This window comes from Adiantum capillus-veneris, chromosome 4, assembly GCF_014529385.1.
Source record: "Adiantum capillus-veneris isolate H3 chromosome 4, ASM1452938v2, whole genome shotgun sequence".
In the NCBI taxonomy this organism is placed as follows: Eukaryota; Viridiplantae; Streptophyta; class Polypodiopsida; order Polypodiales; family Pteridaceae; genus Adiantum; species Adiantum capillus-veneris.
This window is the reverse complement of record NC_140934.1, coordinates 60,793,370-60,806,703: the sequence shown is the minus strand read 5'-3', so window position 1 is coordinate 60,806,703 and position 13,334 is coordinate 60,793,370.

Here is a 13,334-nt window from a genome sequence, read left to right as displayed (position 1 = left end):
GATACTTGCAAAAGATCAAAGGCCCCTCGTCATCGTCCACATGGGTTACTCCATCGCTTGCCCATTCCAACTAAACCATGGTCATCCATCTCCATGGATTTCATTGTAGAGCTACCCTTGTCACAAGGATTTGACTCCATTTTAGTAGTCGTGGATCGGTTTACAAAAATGGCACACTTCATTCCAACCACTAAAACCATCACCAGCGAAGGTACGACCAAACTCTTTCTACAACATATCTATCGTTATCACGGATTACCGGATGGCACAGTTTCTGATCGAGGCCCACAATTCATCTCTAGCTTTTGGAAAAGCTTATTCAAGCTACTCGGAGTACACATCAACCTCTCCTCAGCCAATCACCCACAAAGTGATGGAAAAACAGAGAGAGTAAATCAAGTTTTGGAACAGTATCTTCGTTGTACTATCAATTATCACCAAGATAATTGGTTTGAGCTCCTACCACTAGCAGAATTCTCCTATAATAACAGTTTTCATGCCTCCCCCCGTCACACTCCATTCTTTGCTAATTATGATCAACATCCCAAACAGGATATCCAAAGACACCATCAAGTCAAGAACCCAGCTGCTATTCATCTTACACAATAATTATCTGCAATTCACAAAGAACTTACAATTCATATCAAAGAAGCTCAATCCAAGTATAAAGAAAGTGCAGATCTCCATCGCATGCAACATCTAAAATACAAAGAAGGGGATAAAGTGTGGCTCCTCCGACGTGATCTGCGTTCATCACGTCCCTGTCAAAAGCTTGATTATCGAAGGCTTGGCCCGTTTAAAATTATCCGTCAAGTCAATCCAGTCACCTATCGACTCCGATTGCCTTCATCCACGAAAAATACATCCGATCTTTCATGTCTCAGTCCTAGAATCTTGTCACACATCTAAGATCCTAGGAAGAGCCCTACAACCACCTCCTCCGGTTGAGATTCAAGGACATGACGAATATGAGGTCGAGAAAGTCCTAGATTCTCGAGTTTCGCATGGCATGTTACAGTACTTGGTGCATTGGAAAGGCTATGATGTTAGTGAACGAACATGGGAACCAGCACACAATCTACAGCATGCATCTCTCAAAGTCCAAGAGTTCCATCAACAACATCCATGGAAGCCCAACTCAAGGAACACCACTGCTCGTTGTGGAACTCGTCGCTAGAGAAGGGGGTAATGTCATGGATGCTTGAGAGTCAGTCGCTGCCTGCATCATCGCCTATGTCATCGCCTACATCATCGCTAGAAGTCTCTAGAAGGATCTAGAAGATTTTAGAATTTCTAAAAGTATCAAGGAGATTCTAGAAGTTTCTAGAAGCATGGAGAAGATTCTGGAAGAATATAGAGTTTCTGGAAATCTCTAGAAAGTTGAAGAAGGATCTAGAAGGTTCTAGAAGAATTAGAAGGATCAAGAAGTTTTTAGAAGCTTGGAGAAGATTCCGAAAGAATCTAGAAGTTTCTAGAAAGCTCTAGAAAGTTGAAGAAGGATCCAGAAGGTTCTAGAAGAACTAGAAGGATCAAGAAGGTTCTAAAAGATTCTAACCTCCTCAAGAAGAACCTAGAAAGTCCTAACCTCCTCAAGCACTAGTATAAATAGGGGTCTTGGGCCACAAGCCCCTCAGTCTTGCCAACACCAGTTGTGAGCCTCCTATGAGAAAATCCCTCTTCTAGTTCTTATGTTCAAGTCTTGTCCTTGCAATCAAGCCTTGTCTTGTACTCAAGTCATGTAATCCAAGTCTTGTATCTAGCTCTCTTAATAAAGTATTAAGTCTTGTAATCAATATTAAGCTTATCATCAAATCCAAGTTCTTGTACATTGTGAGCGCCTCCTCTTGCTCTCTTCTAGCTCTATACACGCTCATAACAATAATAAACAATGCACAGTAAGTCAAAAAAAGCACTAGTATATTCACTTAGCCTACCCGATAGGTCTTACAAGGCTTTTTATTGACAAAGATCCATTAAGCCATGCTTATGCGGCAATATCAGGCCAATCCCAAACTACACCTGCCCATGCAAATATTGTATTACCTCATTCAATCCAGTCAAGTAATGAATCAGTACAGCATTGGTTAGCACCCGGGGCAAACACCCCTTCAGTCCTAATTGAAGAAATTGTCAATATAAGTGCACAGCAAGTTAAAACAAGTGTAACCTAGCCCAAGCCAAGCCAAGCGGTTTCATATTCAACTACCAGTGGATGTAAAGTGACAATACTTACCAACTATCCAATTTCTAACAATTACCATGCTGAGTAAAGAAACACAGTGAGCCATTGCATAAAGCTGATAATGCCATACTAGTTCTACAGTAAAACAATCGGTCTGCAACGAAAGAGTTATGATAGTTAAGCAGAGAAGCCAACCCTTTTTTTTTAAAAACTTGCAAAACGAAAACCAAAGAGGCCATGAGAGCAGACCTGTGTATTAGAAGCGGTGAGTTCCATGCTTCAATGTCAAGACACAACAGAGTTTACACTAGGCACAGTAACAACCAAGCAAAGCTAAGTGAGGGCCTAAGAAGTGCCCTCACCTCTTTATATAGAGGAAGGATGGAATCGGCTTGCCAGATCTTGGTCATGAGTACAATCGCCATGAGTGAACTGACACCATTACACGATAGTGAGGCCACCTACGTTTTGCAGAGAGAGCCACTGCGCCATCACGACAGGTAGATGGTAATAGGGTAGTAAAAACCCTTTAAGTGAAACCCTATTTGTAGATAATAGATACGGGCCTAGTCCCATGGCAAGGAGGTGAAAACAACACCAAGAACCTATAAGTTAAGTACCACAGTGTGTGTGTGTGTGCGTGCGTGTGTGCGCAGTGTGCGTGCGTGCACACACGCGTGTGGAGGGGGGTACATATATGTTATAAGGTGTAGCAACTCAAGTATGCACTAGTGTGAGATGCTTGTTTTTCAGTTGAGCCTAATGCTATAAGGTGAATCATGGGGAGCATAAGAATTTATACACATAGCAACCACCATTTCCAAGTGCTTATTTGTGAGTGTTCATCTCCTCTGGCTGAGATTGTGCATCAATGGTGATTTTTTTTTTGTGGGAAAACTCACAGAGGCCACGATGTTTATCACAGCTGTGGAGCAGGATATGTCTGTTGAGAGATTAGAAGAGTATCATACCAATTTGAAAGCCCTCCACAACGAGAAGATTACAAATCAACCTCTAGCTCAGGCCGAGCCTAGAGGCACAGGGGGTCACAACCGAGCTTAGTTACGATAACCTAGTGTTACGCATGGCATGATTGGATGGCGCAAGATGCCCTAAGCCAATCCTCCGAGTTGTACCTTTTACTTACCATATATATTATCTCCTTGTTTTCTTGTACAATCTCTGAGAAGCTAGCCATCGATAGGTCGTTATCAAAGCCACGACCGTTCCTTGACTTCTAGATGTTACTAAAGAAGCAGTATCTGACAATTTGAGTGCAAATAAGTAGTGCAAAACTTTGAAATTGTCTCCCACCAAGGCAGAAATCCTTCTTGAAAAACCCAATCTTCCACGTCCTTCGTATCCATTTGTACATCTTTTCTGCAAGTTCTCTAATAGTCGGGCATTCCATGAAAAGGTGGCAGAGGTCTTTGCTAGCTAATTTACACCCGAAACATCTGTTGGGTCGGATACCACACGCTTGGATCTTGAAGCCTGTCAGCAAGGTCCCCCAGAGTACTTTCCACAAAAATATCCTCATAACCTGAGGCCATTGCGGATTCCAGATGTTCTTTGTGACCTCTACCCATGGAGCCTCTGACCATTGCTTCTTCCACTGCTTGTTTAAAGGGATGAACCAATCAGACTCGTGGATTAACATTTGGTAAATGCCCTTGGTATGGGGCTTAGAGAACCGGCTACTCATGGGCCACAAACTTGGTAGACAGGGCTTCAACATGAATACGGGGTTGAGAATTCTAAGGCCACCTTGGATCACCGATCGAGCAATACCTTCCCACTTTGTTCATTGCCACAGCACCGAGGTTTTAGTGTTGCTCCTCCATAAGAATCTTTTAACTGGTTTTAGAAACTCCTTCCAATTGCATTTGGCTATTTTGAGGAGCGGGTTAGTGAAGGCAATATAAGGAAGCATAAAGAGTTAATCACTCTGACTCGACTCTGGAAAGGAAGCAACACATACTCCGATCTTCTCATTTTCCTATGAATCTTCTAAAGGACCCACTAGACCCTTTGCTTGTGCGCATTGGTGGTGATACTATTTTGAGTTTGCATAAATTATGCACATCAATTGGTGAAGTGGTAAGCCATGTGATCTTTTGGCTTTATTTGAGTCTAGTATATGTATATCCACCAACATAAAGTCCCCAAGCTGGCGTCTTATCAGCCTTTAAGCTTTGTGAAAGGGAATTATCTCCCTCTTTTATTAGAAATATGCATATACTTAAGTCATATGAGGTGTTAGGCATAGGATTGTTGCTATGTGTTTGCAAGAAGTAATATGAATGTCATACCACTTGCACCTTGATTACAATCACCGGTCAGTAGTTGTATGTTGAGTTAGTGACCCATGCATATTTGTTTGGCTACCCATCCATTAATTTCATGCCAAAAAAATATTTATATGCATGTGTTCTCAGCACAATGCCAACCCCTCATGATCATGGATCTGTAAAAGCTTCTTCTCTCCATTGGTACTTTGATGTGCCAAGATAGTTCTAAAAATTTCATATTTGCACGTCACTTAGTCACAACAATTATGGTTGTACTCACATTTTTATCTTATTACCATTACCATTAAGATAGTGTAATCATTCGCCACATTATTCAAATTTTGGTTGTTTTTTTATTGATCATGAGGGAGAGAGAGATAGAAAGAGATTGAGAGAGAGAGTCTTCATACACATGTCATGGAGAGTGTGTGTGTGTGGGTGTGCGTGTGTGGCCAAGTTAGAAAACAATGACGAACAAAAACATCCAAGAAAACAATATGTAATTGTTAAGAGAGGTCTCTCTCGTATATTCAAGGGGTACCTTTTGGTAAAGTGGTGCCATAGGGCTCATAAAGTAGTTTGATAACTTATTAAAAAATTGATACATTGAAGTTTATTAAGTCGAATACTAAGTGGGAGAAAATCTCTTACCATTCTTCTCAATAATTGGACATACAAATATCATTGCTTATATATGAGAATCTTGTAGAAGCACAACATATAGAGTTAATATTGTCAAAGGCTCTCAATAATCAAAACAAAGCATTCAAAGTCTTTGTCTTCTTGATCGGATGACGAACTCAAGGAGCCTACCAAAAGCTAGATAGAAAAAAACTTGTGTGTGTTTAAATTGATTGTTTAACAATAGTTTGAGCATTTCAAACTATTGAACCATACAATGGACCAAAGTAAACCTACACTTTATATATGTAACATGGACGAGACTAAGCTTTTCTTATATTAACGAGGAAGAAAGGAAAGAGTTCTATTTATCAAATAAGAATACATCTTTTTTTTTTTAATACAATAACTTTTTGTGGCCTAAAGAACTAGAATAAATCTTTGTATGTAGAATCGGTCCTTGTATGTCGATCAACTCTAGAAGCTCTAGCCACTATTGTAATCCCAATGGAGAGACCTGTTACTTGCCACCATCCAAGAAACACAAACAAAGGTATCAATGGGCATGCTAGTATTTAGTTGGGAAGATAGGTGTCGTTGATCCCTTCCCCTTGTTATCGGTGTCAAAAATTACAAAAACATTACTAACTAAGCAGAGATCAAGAATATTTATAGCCCGTAGATTTTTATCTCAAAAGAATTTAATAACATTTTACTCATATTTGTGGTGATGTTGAGAGTCCTTCAATTGTAGTTTACCGATATTATATTACAGGTGGGAGTGCAAGAGGATGATTAAGTCCACCTGGGTGAAATTTTCTTCAAACGTAGTTTACAGACATTATATTACAGGTGGGGTGTGTCAATGTGTGTGTGTGTGTGTGTGTGTGTGTGTGTGTGTGTGTGTGTGTGTGTGAGAGAGAGAGAGAGAGAGAGAGAGAGAGAGAGAGTGAGAGAGAGAGAGAGAGGACAAGATGAAGATAAAAAACTCTACCTTGGGTTTGAAAAACCCTAGTAAATTCACATTAAAAAGAGGTTTTTGTGATTTTGTAAGAGCCTACTAATCATAGTACACATGTGCATGCATGCATGCACGTGTGTGTGTGTGTAGGGTTCAAATCCATTAAAACTATAGACTTGAAAGTGAAAATTTAAACTAGAAATACTTACAAAGTGTCAAAACATTGATATGTTTTTTTAATGCCATCGTTTCCTCTAAAAATGACATCAACAAATATATGTGGGAATGTTTTTTCTTAAAAATTCTGGTGGAGCTATATATCAATACATTTAGAACATCTTTAGGACTTCTTTCAAACAATTATGGGGATACTGTACTATTTGGAATGCTCACAGAAGGGATCCAAGGAACCCTTCCCAAGTTTTGAGAGCCATGGGGACCAGTTGAGAGAGGAATCCCTGAAGTATCTAAAATTCCCCCCCATTCTAGGGTTGAAGCTGCTTTGTTTCACTTTTGTGCTAGATCCCTGTGCAACCTCCAAGCTTCAGGAGTGTCCAAAAGGGCGCCAAAATCTTGTCCTATAGCACTGTGGCATTCTTCCAAGTGCCCCCTTTTAAGGAAATCTTTGCTTCCTTAATCATATCCCATGCCATAATAGCTCATTCCTCCTTTTGGTCCATCAATGAGGTCCCCAATTTGGAGCACAATGCTTTTGCATGAACCATGGGGTCAATAATCTTAATTCCACCTTGACTCTTAGGTCTCTCTACCCATTCCCATTGGCAAGGGGTTGAGGATTTTGTGTTGTTTTTTCACAGGAACCGTTTGATAGGCTTCGAGAATTCTTTCCATTTTGATTTGCTTAGTTTTAGTAGTGGTGATACAAATGAGATGAACGGGATCATGAAAGCATTGATCACCGTGACTCTGCTATGGAAGGGGAGGAGCACAAACTTCTACCTTCTCATTTTGCTATTTACTTTGGACAAGACCTAGTCAAATCTTTGCTTATTCATGATGCTCACCCCAAGAGGAGTGCCCTAGTGCCTGAACATAGTTCCTTTGCCTATAACTTCCCTTGACCATTCCACGGCGTTGAACAAGTCGCTTTCTGGGAGAGAAATCAATCTTGATTTCTCAATACTACACATTGAGCTAGAAGCAGAAGCAAACAATTGAACAATCTCGAGGGCTCTTCTTAGCATTTTTGAGTTGGCTTTAAGAAAGAGCAAAGAGTCGTCTGCAAACAACTTAGCAAGCAGTTGTTTTCCTCTAGGGAGTGACATGCCTTGAATTTCCCCTTTCCTCACATTGTCCTCAAGTGCAGTCACCAAAGGGTGAGAGCCAATTGCAAAAAGCATTGGGGCAAGGGGTAAACCTTGCTTGATTGAGTGCTTGACATCAAACCCTCCCACTATGTTGTTGTTGAAGAGAATCTCAGAGTAAGTTCCTTCCCATGGTGTGTGAACTATTGCACACATTTTGGGTCTCGACGCAACCACTTTAGCAATGATCTTGTATGCAATTGTCATCATGGAGATAGGCGACAAGTGCTTAAGCATCAAGCGGTAGACCAACTTGGGTATAGGTTTGATCAGTCCTCTTTTAAGGATGGCATCCAATTACCCCTCTAAAAATATCTCAGTTAGCTAGCTATGACATTGGGATTTTGAGATCCTCTCAAAAATCTTTGAAGAATTTGACAGTGAGCCCATCCCACCCAGGGGACTTTTCCTTCCCCACTACCTGCTAAGCAGTCCAACATTCATTGATAGAGATTTGTATCTCTAATGCTTCTCCTTCAGTAATGAGTATATCACACTTGAGTGTACCAAGTAGATGGGCTCGGGCCTCTTTGATCCCCTGGGTAGGGATCTCTGACAGACAAATAATTTTACCGAGATGGTTAAGCATGATTTTGTCCATTGTGTTCTGGTCTCTTACTTTGTTTCCCCTCTCGTCCGGTGATTTTTGTAATCAAGTGTCTTCTTCTTCTGACTTTAAGAGCTCTAAAGAAATGAGCATGGTTGGCAGGTTCGGGTTTGAGGCCAAACTCTCTAGCCAAAATCAGGTCTTAGTGATCTCCTCAGCTTGCAAAAGAGTGAGATGCGCTTTGGCCTCAAGCCATATTTTGTGCTCTTCCTCAAGAGCTCTCCCTTCTTGTTTTCTTTTGGAGAGCTCTTCCACTTCTTCCTTCAACTCCCTGTTGGAAACCTCCTGATCATTTCTCACATTGGGCCCTGCACGTTTTATCGTTGATTGGATTCTACGCTCCGGTGAAGGCCAGGCTCAAGGTTCATCACCTCTCACTTCCTGCCTTAACTTGCCAAGAGCCGCCTTGGCTAGGGATCTAAAAATAGAGTCCTTAAAGAGATGATCCCCTAAGACTAAATTCTTATTCTTCCCTTCCAGGGAGCAAGTGTCATAGCTAGGTCTGGCTATGTGAAGCTTCACATGAAAGTGATCCGACATATTCTTGGAAGTATCAACAGATAGTACCACGAAGGGGAGAAGCCAGTCTGCGTGATGGGAGATGTAGCACTTCTCCAGTCAATCACAGGTTTTTTGTTTCATTTAACATTCCATGCATATGTATATCACCATATTAAAAATGTTTTCCTTAACATTTGGAAAGATTTTTTATGCTTTATGCAAAGAAGATTTGTGAAAAGATGAACTCAGAAGCATATGTCTATAGAAATCACAATGATGTGAGATTTAGAAATGAATTTAAGTAAGATGCCACCTATTGGCTCATGGAGGAAGAGCTTATGGTGGCGAGACTATTTGTAGCCATTTTTGCTTCAAATAGTTGTCAATAGCTTCTTGAGGGAATGCCATTGATTAGTGCTAGAACAACAACACTTGTATGTTATTGCTCCACTTGTTATATAGCTTGTGTGTGTGTGTGTGTGTGTGTGTGTGTGTGTGTGTGTGTGTGTGCACACTCACGCATGTGGAGGGGGGTACGTATATGATATAAGGTGTAGCAACTCAAGTATCCACTAGTGTGAGACGCTTGTGTAATCTTGTTTTCAGTTGAGCCTAATGTTGTAAGGTGAATCGTGGGGAGCACAAAATTTATACACAAAGCAACCACCGTTTCCAAGTGCTTATTTGTGAGTGTTCATCTCCTCTGGCTAAGATTGCACATCAGTGGTGATACTATTTTTTGTGAAGTGGTAAGCCATGTGATATTTTGGCTTTATTTGAGTCTAGTATATGTATACCTACCAATATAAAGTCACCAATCTTGTGTCTTATCAGCCTTTAAGCTTTGTGAAAGGGAATTCTCTCCCTCTTTTATTAGAAATAAGCATATACTTAATTCATACAAGGTGTTAGGCATAGGATTGTTGCTATGTGTTTGCAAGAAGTAATATATATTTCATACCACTTGCACCTTGATTAAAATCACTGTTCAACAGTTGTATGTTGAGTTAGTGACCCATGCATATTTGTCCGGCTACCCATCCATTAATTTCATGCCAAAAAAGTCTTTATACGCATGTTTTATCAGCACAAGACAAACCCCTCAAGGGATGATAATGGATCTATAAAAGCTTCTTCTCTCTGTTGGTACTTTGGTGTGCCAAGATAGTTCTAAAAAGTTCATATTAGCACATCACGTTAGTTGCAACCATTATAATTGTAGTCACATTTTATCTTATTACCAATAAGATATTGTAATCACAAGTTTGCCACATTATTCATTTTTTTTGTGATTTTTGACTAATTATGAGGGAGAGAAAGATAGAAAGAGACTCTGAGAGAGAGAGAGAGAGAGAGAGAGAGAGAGAGAGAGAGAGAGAGAGTGTGTGTCCATACACGTGTCATGAGTGTGTGTGTGTGTGTGTGTGTGTGTGTGTGTGTGTGTGTGGGTGGGTGTGTGGATGTGTTGCTGATTTTAGACCTATACCACAAAAGAACATAATAGTTCAAAAGACAACTGGCTTTAGACAAAGGACAATAATTAGCACAAAAATAACTCTTTCTTTGATTTATTTTTGTACATCATAGTGAGAATGAGGTATCATTCTAGTGTTCTGTACATAAAATAGTCAAGAACAATTGATTATGAAGTGAAGAAGGCCAGGTTCGATAGTGATGGGCAATAGCTTAACCAAAAAGATCCTAAGTAAAGATAGAGTCCTCACTTGCATCCATATAAACAAAACAATAGAATCGTTAGCCTTGAATACATAGTACAGGTGTCAACAAACCTATCATTTGTCACCCATGTCCTACTTGAAGCCTTTTTAACTTATACCTATCATCCATGTAGTGTTGAATATTAGCAAATATCCATTCTATGTGTCCTAAAAGTCTTCAAGCATCCCTACATAGGAGGGGGCGAGCCTTAGCAGTAGGAGATGAGAGAGAAACTCAAACACACACACACACACACACACACACACACACACACACACACACACAAGCTCCCTTTACACAAAGGGAATGAGGGACACATGTCAACTCCCTAGCCTAGATGGCCACAAGGTGTACTCAATTCCTATTGGATGGCCTTGGAGGTGGACCGATGAGAATTAGGCTAGAGTAAATCTAGTTTAATTAATTTAGAAACACTTAATAAAAGAACCAATAAGAATTAAGCTCTCTAGAAGACTATTGGACAGTCTCCAAAGGGGTCCAATGAGCATTCGGCAACTCAATGGCTTGCCTGATTCCTATTGGCCAAGAGGCAAAGGGGTCCAATGAGAGTTTAGTTGAATTAGTAATTACCTAAAGCTCTCACAAAAGGGGAAAGGGAGACACATGTCAAAAGACTATCACTTATGCTGCTTAATTTCCATTGGCTAGGCCTGGGGAGGTCCAATGAGGTGTGAGGATGAGCAAATAGCAAGAGGGGCCGACCAAGAGAGAGAGGGGGCTGATTCATTATTGAGTTACACACACACACACACACACACAATGAATGTGTGAAGCAAGAAGGCTCTCTCTCCTTCTCAAGCTTTAATGGAAAGCTTACCACCTACTCCAAGCTTGTGAGAAGGGAGGCCTACACCAAGAACTCTTGGCTTTGTGATGCAAATCCAACCAAGAACCAAGCTTCAATGCATGCTCAAATCCTCTATCATGCTAATTACTAAGCTAAGCTATGCTAATATGAGTGATTATGTGAGGAGATGTATATCTTTCTCTTAAGAATACTCCTTCTTCCTCTCAATCTACTCTCTTACCCTGCTAGCTCTCCCCATCTTCGAAGGTGTGTGAGGTCTTGGGTCTGAGACGGTGAGGGAATTGATGTTGTGTTTAATAAGTGTTGTGCTTAGTGCTTAAAGTTTCCATCTTCATAGCACTAGCTAGTATTGAAGGAACACAAAGAATTGTATTGTAAAATGTCTCTCTTGATGGAGAAACCATAATACAAAGCCTTTTGGAGGGGGGACCGGCTCCATGCAAATCCGGTCCTCAACTATTGTCAATTGCTTAATTTCTCTCTCTTTTGAAGTATTGTTCATGCTATCTAACTAGGTGTTATCCTGTTTGTTGCTCTCTCCACCCAAGCACTCTTGTTATTCTCATTAGGAATTTATTCTAATGAAATGCTCACTATGTTCATGCTATTTTCTGCTACACGCAAGTTTCTAGGCCATTAAATGTTACAATACTTGCAAGAGCTAAGTCTCTCAAGCACCAAATGGATTAGTCATACATTCTGGAATAACATCGTAGGGTAGAAAGAGATCCTCTACCTGCTAGGAAATTGTGGACTAATGACTAGGCTTTATCTTCTCTACCTCATAGTCGACAACGACTATGATTTCAAGAGAGAGGTAATGTTATAAAAACTAATATCTAACTTTCCCAAATGATTTTCTCATGTTAAACTAATCGTTTATTATGGAAAGATAAAAGGGAAACAAGAGCTAGAATATTGGTATGTGTTGTTAGACCTATCTCAGCAGGGGATCAAAAGGAGAGAAAATATGGATCTAAATGGAGATGGTCTGCCAAAAGAGAAATGTGCACCTAGTGGAGCTTTAAAAACCTTGGGTTAAGCTTCACTAAATCCTCCAAAGTTTTGTGTCAAAGTCTCTAGGCCTATGACTAGAGGGTGGGAACCATGCCCAACCTTGTGTATGTAAGGTGCTTCCCCAAAAGTCAAAACTACTTGTCCACTTGAATGGGGCGATCCCTCCTTGTAGGGGGATGAGAGAGAACACACACACACACACACACACACATACACAGACTTAAGGCTTGCTCAAGATACTAGAGGCATGAAGGACACATGTCAATCATTTAGCTGAGTTGTCCCCATTTAAGTTTAAATCCTATTGGATGGCCTATGGCATGGATCAATGAGAATTAAGCTGAGGAGATTGAACTTAAATATTTTCGAAACGCTTGTTAAAATAACCAATGAGAAATGAGACCCCCCCAATTCCTATTGGATAGAATACCAAGGTATCCAATGAGGATTAAGAAACCCATAATCTAGCTTAAATCCTATTGGCCAGTTGATTTAGAGTTCCAATAAGAATTTAGCTTCATTTAAATAATTATCTAAGCTCTCTCTAAAGGGGAAAGAAGGACACTTGTCACAAGGCTACACACCTTGCTTGTTATCTCTTATTGGCTAAGCCTTGGCATGGACGAATAGGATGCAAGCATGAGTAATTGCAAGAGGGGGCCCAACCAAAGAAAAAAAAATCTCATTTTTGCATACTCAAGCACACACACTCACACAACTCATGTGTTGAGAAAGAACTCCATCTCCGTCTCCAAGCATTGAGAAGTAGAGAGCCTACAACAACACCTCTTGGCTATGAAATGCAAATCCAAGCAAGGGTCGAGCTTCAATGGCATGCTCATCTTCTCTACCAGCTCCATTACTATGCTAATCTAAGCTCTAAGACTAATCTAAGGTAAAGAGAACACTTCTTTCTTGTATGTTACATCTTCTTCCTCTTCCCTTTCCTCACTCCCTGCTAGCTCTCATCTCCTTTAAAGGTGTTTGAGGTCTTGGGATTGAGGTCGGGGACAAGTTTATGCTATTGCAAGTAAGTTTAATAGTTGTTTTGGGCATAATATTGGTGCATGAAGATCTCCATATTCATGGCATCAACAAGGTCTCAAGGAACACAAACAATGTATTGTACCAAGTCTCTCTTTATAGGAGAACATATAATACAAAATCCTTTTGGAGATGGACCCCGGCTCCAAGTAAAGTCGGTCCTCAATTGTTGTCAATTTCTCTAATTCTCTCTCTTTTGCAAGTATTGTTCATGCCAAGCTAACTAGGTGTCATGTT